General features: G+C 42.7%; 1 protein-coding gene across 1 annotated transcript in view; it reads left to right on the forward strand.

Annotated features, from left to right (window-relative positions):
* Positions 1–9,676: 9,676 nt before the first annotated feature.
* SGCD (sarcoglycan delta) overlaps positions 9,677–11,536 on the forward strand; it is a 208,103-nt gene continuing 206,243 nt past the window's right edge. Inside the window, exon 1 of the mRNA XM_018565348.1 lies at positions 9,677–9,739. The gene's annotated coding sequence lies outside the window, so the exon portion shown is untranslated. The remainder of the gene's footprint in view (positions 9,740–11,536) is intronic.

Raw genomic sequence — 11,536 nt, forward strand, 5'->3', positions numbered from 1 at the left:
AGAGGGAGATAGCGGTCGCCGCTCTGACATCACGTCGCCTTCAGGATGCAGAATGTTCTGTCAGAGAAAAGACTATGCCAAAACGAGTCCTGTCCCTGGCTGACTCCAGAGCGTCTACCTGCTGTCACTAATACAGAAAGCCATTCTCAGCCTCTCCGCATTCTAGGCTTTGGACACATTACATATATTTAATGTGACAAATGCTGCACTAACAAGTGTAGTCCGTGTTCCAGCTCAGTCAAACCTTAACTCGCGTAGTGAGCTTCGCTAGTCCACTGAGGATTCACCGCTTCTGACCGGACAACGGCTTTCTAAAAAGAGTCACCACAAAAACATTGTTATAAAGGTTCTTCTTCTATATTTATACTAGCTATATATTTGTGCTAGTAAAAGCTGCTTTTACTCAGGTCAACTGGTGCATAAATATGAAAATATATTTTTCTAATAGTTTCAGCCAGCTTTCCCCCAAAAAATCTTCTCAACGTATTATATGTGCATTTTACGCATTTCAGGAATATTTTTTCAACCGTAAAGGCCTCCTTTGCATAGACATCCAAAAGCCCTGAATCTGCAGCTGGGCGCTTGGATGTTATGTCAGCAGCCCTTGCGGACTCAGCTGCCACTCTATAGTACTCCCTTCACTTCTTCCCCAGCAGTTACACAAAATGTTATGTAGGAAGGGAAGCGGTGGAAGAGCTGGCCCAGCACAGACAAGTATTTGACATGCAATAGGGAGAGGGCTGTGCTAGGGAATTGACTCTTTTTGAATTAGTCAAATTTTTCCCCCCCAAAAAAGTCCAAAAGTGCATTTATTTACAGAATGGAAAAGCACTGTAATTAAGCATGTAAATACTTGATTTTTCTGTGCATTTACCTGCACTTCTTTAAGCTAGTGATAAGGTCTCTTCAAAATTGAAGCCTGGCCAGGGAATTCCCTCCCCCGCTAGCTAATTGCTCCAGTAATGTGAAAAAAAAAAACCTAATCTAAATCCTGCTGACTTGGCTGAAATTCAAGCAATTGTTCCTTTGACTTTTGTCAAAGGAGACGGTTAACAATTTCCTTCAGTAACTGTTTGGGTATTCTAACAGCAGCACACCCACCGCTGTCAGAATACAGTAGCCCACTGGAAGGGGGGGAAGGAATTCCCTAATACACATTATTTAGCATGGGCGGGAGAAACGTGTTTTATCGTTCAGCTCGCAGGCTTTAGCACTATTCAAAACTGAAATTTTAGATGGAGTAACACTGTACCTGAGAGCCTTCTACGTTATAAAAATGTCCTCCAGAACATCACTTCAACCTCCAAACATTTATATATGCATGTGCAGGTACCTCCTCTGTGTGTGAACCCACTTAGACTGGCTGTTAGTCTGACAAAGCAGCGCCTGTTTTAGTGATTGCTGTCACAACTTATTACCGTGATCATACAGTATAACTTTCTAGATTTGAACAAAGTTACACTCTTGTGGCACCTCTCCCTGCAAATCCCAAGCTTGCTCTATGATCTCATAGTGACAAGAACTGCTTTGAACGCTTAGAGTGATTTTTAGTTTTGAAGACTAGCAAAAGTTTGCTGTTTGTTGAATGTAGTGAAGTGGTATGAATGTGTAATACAGAATTAAAAAATCTGGTCAATGTGAAGCGCGTACATAGTGCAGCAGTTTGGCGTATGTGATGTGCCATTTATAATGGCGTTCAGTGGAAAGTGCGCCATTGTATTGTCGACAGTCAGTTTAGAATGCTTATATAGTTGTGGTCAGTGGAGAAGCGCACCATTTCAGTGGAGAAAAATGTTTGGACCTTGGCATTCAGTGGAGAAGTGTGCTGGTACAATTGAATCATTCATCAGTACTGTGGCAGCCAATAAGGAAGTGGGTCCTTGCAGTGGGGATTAACTGGAGAAGTAGGCAAGTACAGAGGAGGACATCGGAAAAATGTGTTGGTACAGTGGAAGTCAGTAGGTAAATGGATTGGTACAGAAGAGACCAGTAGAGAAGTATGGAGGTAATTGAAGATGTTGATTGGTACATTAGAAATCATGGATGAGTGTGTTGGTAAAGTGGCACTCAGTGGAGAAGTGTGTCGATGCTATGGAGGTCAGTAGATCAGTTGATTGGACAGTAGAGACCAGTAGAGAAGTATGGAGGTCAGTGAAGACGTTGATTGGTACATTAGAGATCATGGATAAGTGTTTCAGTACAGGGACACTCAGTAGAGATGTGTGTCGATACTATGGAGGTCAGTAGATAAGTTGATTGGTACAATAGAGATCAGTAGAGAAGTATGGAGGCCAGTGAAGACGTTGATTGGTACATTAGAGATCATGGATAAATGTGTTGGTACAGTAGCACTCAATGGAGATGTGTGTCGATATTATGGAGGTCAGTAGATAAGTTGATTGGTACAGAAGAGACCAGTAGAGAAGTATGGAGGTCAGTGAAGAGGTTGATTGGTACATTAGAGATCATGGATATGTGTGTTGGTACAGTGGCACTCAGTGGAGACGTGTGTCGATACAATGGAGGTCAGTAGATAAGGTGATTGGTACAGTGGAGAAGTTGATTCAATCATTAGAGAAGGGTGTCGGTACATTGGCAGCCTTTAAAGTAGTGGTGTTTTAAAAAATAAATGAAAAAAACATGATAAAGGGTAGGAGAAACAGAATAAAATGTGTCTTTGTATTTGAATGAAGTAAAAAAAAAAAAAACAATTTTTGACCCCCCCCCCCTAAAAAAAAAAAAAGACCAAACATACTATATACACTCACTGGCCACTTAATTAGGTACACTTTGCTAGTACTGGGTTGGACCCCATTCCTTAGAGAGTTTGGTCCATACTGACATGATAGCATCACATAGTTGCTGCAGATTTCCATAATGCAAAGCTCCACCAGCCTGAACCGTTGATACAGGATGGATCCATGCTTTTATGTTGTTTACATCAAATTCTGACCCGACGATCCGGATGTTGCAACAGGAATCCAGCCTCATCAGACCAGGCAACATTTTTCAAATCTTCTATTTTCCAATTTGGGTAAACCCTTGCATACTGTAGCCACAGTTTCCTGTTCTTAGCTGACAGGAGTGGCACTCGGTGTGGTCTTCTGTGGCTGTAGCCCATCTGCTTCAAGGTTCAATGTGATACCTCGGATGTAACGAGTGGTTATTTGAGTTACTGTTGCCTCTCTATCAGCTTGAATCAGTCTGGCCATTCTCCTCTGACCTCTGGCATCAACGAGGTATTCTTGCCCAGAGAGCTGCTGCTTACTGGATATTTCTTTTTCTCAGACCATTCTCTATAAACCCTAGAGATGGTCCCAGTAGATCAGCAGTTTCTGAAATACTCAAACCATGCCATATTCAAAGTCACTTAAATCCCCATACTTCCCCATTCTGATGCTTGGTTTGAAGCAGACCATCTTGACCTTGTCTACATGACTAAATGTATTGAGTTCCTACCATGTGATTGGCTGATTAGATATTTGTGTCAACGAGCAGTTGAAGAGGTGTACCTAATAAAGCTGCCAGTGAGTATACAGTATAGTGACAGAGCCTGTGTAAAGCTAAGCCACCACTGCAAAATACAAAATATATATAAAATTGGCCATCAGAGGATTGTTTTTTTGCTGAGAAAAGTAGATTTTTTGTACAAAATATACTTAGCAGTGGAATAGTTCTTGTGCATTTTTTTATTTTGTAAAAATGCTTGGCATAAGCTTGAATTCCCCTTTAAACAAAATGTATTTTGTTCTGGCTTCTAGAGCTTTATGTAGAGAAATTAGACCTTAAGCTTCTCCTGGATGAAATTTCTCAGCTCTCCTATTGTTCTAGCTTGTAGAGAAACAGCACATAAAGAGATAGCTGCATGCTGTAAGATAGTGATAGGCTTATCAGAGGTCTCTAATGGATTCACTTGCGCCTACTTATCCCGCTTCTTCTGCACCATCCACTTCTATCCCATGTTCCTGTAGTGTCCAGTAATTAATGTCAGACGAGAGACCTGCATTATAAGCTGCACTTTTTTTCCGTTCCCTTGACCCTTTGGTAGAGTCTGTTTAATCTCCTGCAAAGCAGCTGCCGATTTCACCAACGAACAGATATAAAAAGAACCTCCTCGATGGGCGCATTACAACCTGAGATTTGCTCAGTTCAATAAAACATTTGTGAGGAATGTGTACCTGGGATGCAGAGAGATGAATTGATATGTAAATGTGTCACAGATATTAAAGGCAGTGTTAGAATTAGTAATAGGAGAAAAGCAGAAGTAAATTTGAGTTTTTTTTGCGATGACACGTGTGTTACAGTGAGATTCTATTAATATATTAGATTAGATTTTATTAATATAAATATATAACCCTCCCGGTCTGCAACATAGCTGCGTAGGCTCTTGAGAAAACAGAAGCATCCTCTTTCCTGTGGGCTGCTGACATGTTTCTGAATGAGAGGCTAATGAGGATGACATCACCAGTTGATCAATTCTGTATGAATGTGTCAAACAGCATTTCCTAGTTTATTTTCCCTGTGCTCTCCTAGCTTGCAGTGCTGATTATGTCAGTCATGGCAGGAGACCACCCACATGTCCATTTTCCTCAATCATGACTGGTCAATCTAGCACATTTTGGAGGGGGGGGATGAAGTCTTCTAGATCGTAGGCCATTTCCACATAGACAAAAGCATTTTCAAAATCTGCTAGTCAAATGACAGGACAGAGATGCACAGAATCAATACAAACAGGCAAATACACTCTATTGGACAAAAGTATGTAGACACCAGTGGCAGAACTATCGCCATAGCAACCCTGTTGGCCGCTATGGGGCACAGGGGGGCCCGGCCAGGATGAGGAACAAAGGGGTCCCCTGATGCCGTGCGGGCCACCTGGGTCGATATGGCATCTCAGGCTGCTGGCTGTCACTGGCAGCTGTGAGGAGGAACGAGCCGCTGTCTCTGTGCAGCGGCACGTTCCTCCCCACAGCCGCTGCTGAGTCAGTGACAGCAAGCAGCTTGCAGTAGAGGAGGTCTGGGGCCCAGCGGCGGGAGTGGAGGAGGAGGCAGGGCCCGGTGGTGGAGAAAGCTGACAGTGGATCGGGGCTGACAGGTAAGAGGTGTGCAGGGGTGTGACCACCCCTCCTGAGACCCTGCAGAGCCCACCAAAGAGAGTCTATGATGGGCTCTGCAGGGTCAATCTCAGGTGGGCTGTGTGAGGTCTCATATGGGCTCTGCAAGGGGTGTAACTAGAAATCACAGGGCCCCATACAACATTTTGCTATGGGGCCCTTTGATTTCTAGTTACGCCCCTGGTAGACACCCCTCTAAATTATTACGTTGAGTTATTCAAAGCCAGAACCATAAAGACATGGTTTCATGAGTTTGGTGTGGAGAAACTCAATTGACCCCAATCCTGCTGAACATCATTGGGATTCCAATTACGAGCAAGGTCTTCTTATCAAATCAATCTCATCCTGAGCTTCCAAATACTTTTTTGTATGAAAAGGATCAAATTCCCACAGACACACTCCAAAATCTTGTGGAAGGACTTCCCAGAAGAGTGGAAGCTGTTATAACTGCAAAGGGAGGTGGGAAGGGGGAACGTCATGTTAATGACCATTGTTTTGGAATGGGATGTCCAACCAGTTTTCATAGGAGTGATGGTCCACAAACCTTTAACTGGTATTATATTCCTCATAATTTTAATGTTGTTTTTGATCAGAAAGAGGAAATGTACTTAAAACATACAGTAAATTGCTTGATTGTGTTTATATAATGTTGAGCTGTGTATAGCATGCTCTTTCATGACTGTTTTCTGAATTAATCATTGTGTAAGAAGTCATTATTTTGGGAATTGTGTGTAGGAACAGGGATGTATTCATGGGTCAGTAAATAAGACAGAAGGGTAGCAGCATGAGACTGAAACATTTCAGTTTGTATTTACACTTTTCTTGTGTTGGTCGCTTTCAGCGCTCTGACTGCAACTTCTCTCGTCACACAGCTTGTAAGCTTCTAGGCCATGGCATCAGGCCAGGGGCCTTGCAACAGGCCAACTGCCTGCTTTTCAATGGAGCACCCCAGTCTAGGTCCTTCTAGAACCGGGCTCAGCTGTTTTGTTAAGACTTGACCCAACCCCATGACGACTAACTCACAAGGTATTGGACAGTTACTAAGACAGCCAGAACTCTCTTTACCACATCCCTGTTACAGTACACTGGAGCCTACTGAACAGAGTCTGGCAGATTATGTAATATAGAGAACCTCTGAGTACAGCATTCTAAACTAAATCAGGGCTTAGGGAATGCATTCCTATAGGTGCAACAAGGCCACTACTCAAGGATGGAGCGTAGGGATATAGCACCCAGACTGTGGCACTTTGCCAGACAAAAGGCTCCAAAGATAGACCTTCTATTCCAGGTTTTACTGCTGGCTGGGAAGATACTGGTGCCTAAATAAAGGTGGAGCTCTAAGTGTGTTGGGGGGGTGCTCTGCTTTGGTACCAACTTCAAACATGATCACATAATGGCTGCAGTACCTTCATGGTGGCATTGAGAGCCCAGATGGGGGAAGGCACCCTTGATCAATGAGTGTGTCTGTGTTTTATCAAGCATTAAAAGGTAAATATTTTAGTAAACCTGCCTAATGAAGTTCCACTTAGGTTAAACCATCATTATGCATGTTATATTGTTTTAGGTGAATAAATTATCAATTTATGATTCACAGCTATGTGGGAAAAAGTATAAACTATTTGTGGCAGGGTAGGAAGAAGGTTTTTTTTTTTTAATCAAACAGATATAACAAAATACTTTCAATGTTTTTTTTTTTTAACAAACCAAATATAGAAAAAAGTTCTTTGTTAGGGTTTACATACACCTGCCAATGAAGTCAATGTTTTTTCTTGCGTAATGGTAGAGTCGCATGGGGTTTCAAATGACAAAAGATAGTGCCGCAGCATTTTACAGTGGCAGGTCAATGTTATAAAAGGATGTGCAGACTACATTTTTTGTTATGTTATGTTTTTATTCTTAATTTCTTTTATAAAAGTGAACAGGAAACTGAAGCACCCCACAGCTCTCCCTTTACTTGTCTGTGTGTGCAGATAATCATTAGCTTTATGTATTTATTTCTTTGTATAGTCTTGCTCGTTTTAAATCTGCACCATGCTGGATGATAGATCTTGCTGGCTCCCTCTTTTACAGACAATGGAAAACAGTTGAACAAATTAATTCCATTTTCAACACACGTTTGATGTTTTTTTGGCATGTGCAATGATCAGTATAAAATGCATCTAGGAAAAAAAACAAATAGAATGAAAATGAAATGCAAATAAATAAAAGTGCAAAGTTTGTTTCAAAGAAAGAGTAACTAAAAAGTCCTTTTTTTAATACTGTTTAGGGCCCGTTCACACCAAAATTGGAAGGAGATCGCAAAGGGTCCATTGACTTGCAATTGTACCTTCCGATTTCCTTCCGCTCCATTCCGTTGTGATCCTTTTTTCAACAGATGCTAATGGTAGGGGACTGAAAAATCAATGGGTGTGATGGGGGCTAGTTCACACCAAAACCGGATGGGAATTGCAAGTCAACGCAGGGTCCATTGACTTGCAATTGTACCTTCACATTTCCTTCCAAGCCATTGCGTTGTGATCCTTTTTTCAACAGATGCTTATGGAAGGGCACCGAAAAAATGAATGAGTGTGAATGGGGCTAGTTCACACCGAATCTGTTGCACTGAAAAGAAAAGTTCTACTTTTTTTTCCCAGCGCAACAGAAAGTAATGCAATGGCACTGAGCAGTGTGAACTAGTCCTGTTCACGCCCATTCATTTTTCAGTGCCCTTTCATTAGCAACCGTTGAAAAGCGAATAACAACGGATTGGAAGGAAATGGGAAGGTACAATTGCCTTTGGGTTTTAGCAATTGCAAGTCAACGGACCCTCCATTGACTTCCAATTTCCTTCTGATTTCGGTGTGAATGCACCCTAAAAGTAAACCTGTTGCTTTGCCTTGCTTGATAAAGCACAGGTCCACAGAAAAGATGATGATTAACTTCTTTGACTTATTCAACTGTTTATGAGTAATCTGAACTTACGTTATTGTGCTGTGTAAACAGACATGCTTATGATTAGGAATGCACCAATATAGTTTTTCGGTGTCAAGTACAAGTACTGATATTTATCTTTCAGTACTCGCCGATACCGAGTACCGATACTGGTACTTCTGCTAGCATGGAGCTGGAATCTCAGCCAATCAGCATAGAGCCAGCTTACCGGCCAATCATAATGCAGGGAAAGGCACCAGAATTTACATGGTTGAGCCATCAATGGAGGTAGTAGATGCTGATGCTCCATCTGGACAGAAAATAAGATAACGGAATTGTCAAGGGGAGTACTGTTATCTCTGAGAGTGTAACGTACCTCGGCTCCGTGCCACGTCACGTGTGCGTTCCAGCGTGGAACACACCAGACAGGGAAGCCGCCGAGGGTTCCCTCCCCCGTTAGGGGAGGTACTATGCGCTCCACGCTGGAACGCGGAAGTGCGCCGCGGACGCATGACGTCACGGCCGCGGCCTATTTAAACTGTCTATGAACGCTGCAGGGTGTTCACTATTGGGTTCGCAAGACCAAAACCAACTCCAGGACCTCTTTGCTCCCAGGAAGCCTGCCTCCACTTACTCCAAGAGGACGAGCCCAGCACCCAGCACCCTGCAGACCAGTGCATAAAAGCGCAAGTATTTCTCAGTGCTCTCTGAGCCATCATATGGGACTTAGAGTTCGTCCTCTACTAGATTGGGAGTTGTGCATAACTTATGGACTGCCTATGTTATACTGCCTAGGGATCTGCATATGTAATATCTAGCCCGCTTAAACTTAGAGGTACTGTGAGATCCATAACCTGCGCTACATATCAAATATATATATATCCCGGTCTGAAGTTATATTGCGGTGACTAATTGCTCATTGGAACTAGGTACATTCCTTATACTTAGGAACCATCTGGCTTCCGTGGGGTTACGATCTAGTACCACCCACGCTACCTCTTTTTGAGTTCTTTAGGCGTCTTTGCAAGAGAGTGACGCCTGGGGTTCATTGACTGAGTGCCACCCATTAGTCACACCTCTATCCCTTGAATCCGCAGTTGCGATCCAGACCAAGCTACTTGGAACCAGCGGCTGTGACAGAGAGGTAATAAATACCTGAAAATGTTACACTTAATTAGCATGCATACCCTTAATATGACAAAATACATCTGATGCTCAATCCACTTTAAAAATATTTTGCATTTTGCTAAAAATAATTGCTTAAATATTTGCAATGTGTATGTACACAGGAAAAAAGATCTTTGTTCACTCAGAATTGGCTTTGAGCTTTTGTAGCTTGCGGCTTATCCTCTTCCATTATAGTCAGCATTGAACCAGACCCTCTTGGCTATCAGAAGGCGATACAGGAAGCTGTGTAATGTAAAACATGTGTTCGGCCACTTTATCCCGGGGAGCTGAGACCAGGAGAAGCGGCAGATGCTGGCAGTGCATCCATGTAACACACAGGCAGCCAGGCTTCAATAGAGGGAGAGCTATCCAGGAAATTCTTTGGGGCTGGGCAGGGTCTTGGCTGCAAGTTTCTAACTGGAAAATGTGAGACAGGCAGAGTAAGCTTTGGAGCTCAGGCCTTGACGGCTGGGTACAGGGAAAGTGTGTGAAGCTTCTTCTTCTCTGCTGTGCTTGTGGAGTGTTTGTTTATGTCCGGATACTGAAAGGTAAGGTCTAAATATATACTACAGGCACAGCATAGCCTTGTAGGGAACCATAGGAATAGGGCTCAGCAAACTAAGCCTAGCTGTTATATTATCTGTAATGCAGTGCTTTCTTCACATGCACGCTGTGTATTGTAGGCCTCGTTGTTCTAAGCATAGTAAGCAGTTGTCCCTGGTTTCCAGGGACGGCCTGAGTTTTGAAGATTTCTATTTAGAAATATCAAGGGTTTTTTTGCCATCAGGCAACAGCACTATTAACCATAGATCCCAGCTCTGCCCGATTGCCATAGGCACCATAGGCATTCTTCGGTTTCAAAGGGTTGTACCGGGACAATAGATCGCTGTCCCTGGAATTAAAGGGTTTCTAAACCCTCACGATTTTTGCCTATATCTACTGCTAGCAAGCAGTAGATATAGGCAAAAAGTAAGAGGTTAATATTTACCTGTGTCTTCCCGCACGCTCCCGTCCGAAAATCTGAAAATTCTCGGGCGGCCGCAAAGCATCTTGGGGCGGGCACATGCGCAGTTCGGATTTTCGGCCGGGAGATGGGGAGCGACACAAGGTGAGTATATGGACGCGTGCACCCTCATGCAGACACCGTGGGACAGGAAGTACCAGCAAGGACAGAGGAGTCAGCGCTGGATCTGAGACCCGCCGCAGCGCTGGAGAGAAGGCTGAAAACTACAGGAAAGAAGAAGCAGATCCGATTAATAGACATAATTTAAGGTAAGTGCTTTAATTTACATTAGGGGGGAAGGAAAAAACTGTTTGCCTTTAATGTCACTTTAACCTGGTTCCTGTCTGTCCTCTTTTTTTCCTGTCATCTTCAGACTTTTTAAAAACAATGGTATCTTTTTAATTATTTTTCTTAAGGTAGATGCAAAATAAATCAGCTTAATGTAATCATTTTTAATGTGATAATTAAAAAAAAATGTTTGTGTATAGTTTGTATTTACATGGGGCAGCTGTATTTGCTTCTTACTTGGCTTTCTGCTTTGCAGTACTACACGGTGGTTGTGCTTTACTGCTCCTTCTCACAATGCCAGTCTACTATTAAAAAAAGCGCAGAGCGCCCCGACATGTGCAGAATCGCTTTTTTTTTTTTAAATCAAAATTTTATTAAATGTTTCAATATATAACAAAAAGAAAAACAAATGTATCATTATCAGGTTACATACAAGGTGCATATGCCAGTATAACAAACAGCATATATGTAATTTGTTCCTAGTAATAAGTGTCGCCATCTCACCATACCAACTATTGCATGGCGAGGACAGGTAACGTAAAGGTCAGGAATCGGCAAGGTGCGAAATCTGGTCAGGATATCGGTCAGGAAGGGAGAGCAAAAAAATATTTTTTTTTAAAAAAGAACCTAGTCCGAATCCAGGCGCAGATTCCCCAGTGCACCCGACACATCTGCTTTTAAATACCAATTAGTGTATCTAAAGGGCAGTACCAGGTGGGCGACTTCCATTGCTGAAAAAGATTTTACAATAAAGTATTTCCATTTCTGGAAAAAGGATGAGGTATGGCTATCCTTATGCATCTCAGCATCTAACCTTTCTTTAGCCAGTAGTGATTTCAGGTCATTTATGAGTTTCCGGAATCCTCGGGACTGTTGGGGCATTCCAGTGTCTCATAAGACATCTCCTACCCACCAGGAGACATATGTGTATCCAATCAAGGTCTTTATAGTTGGCAGTTAGGTTAGGTATTTTTTCAAGCAGGAACAGGACCCAGAGCCATCCTTATAATGAGGCTGCCTGAGGCGGTTGCCTCAGTTGGCATCTCATTGGGGG

This window comes from Nanorana parkeri, unplaced genomic scaffold, assembly GCF_000935625.1.
Source record: "Nanorana parkeri isolate BGI_ZX_2015 unplaced genomic scaffold, ASM93562v1 scaffold835, whole genome shotgun sequence".
Lineage (NCBI taxonomy): Eukaryota > Metazoa > Chordata > Amphibia > Anura > Dicroglossidae > Nanorana > Nanorana parkeri.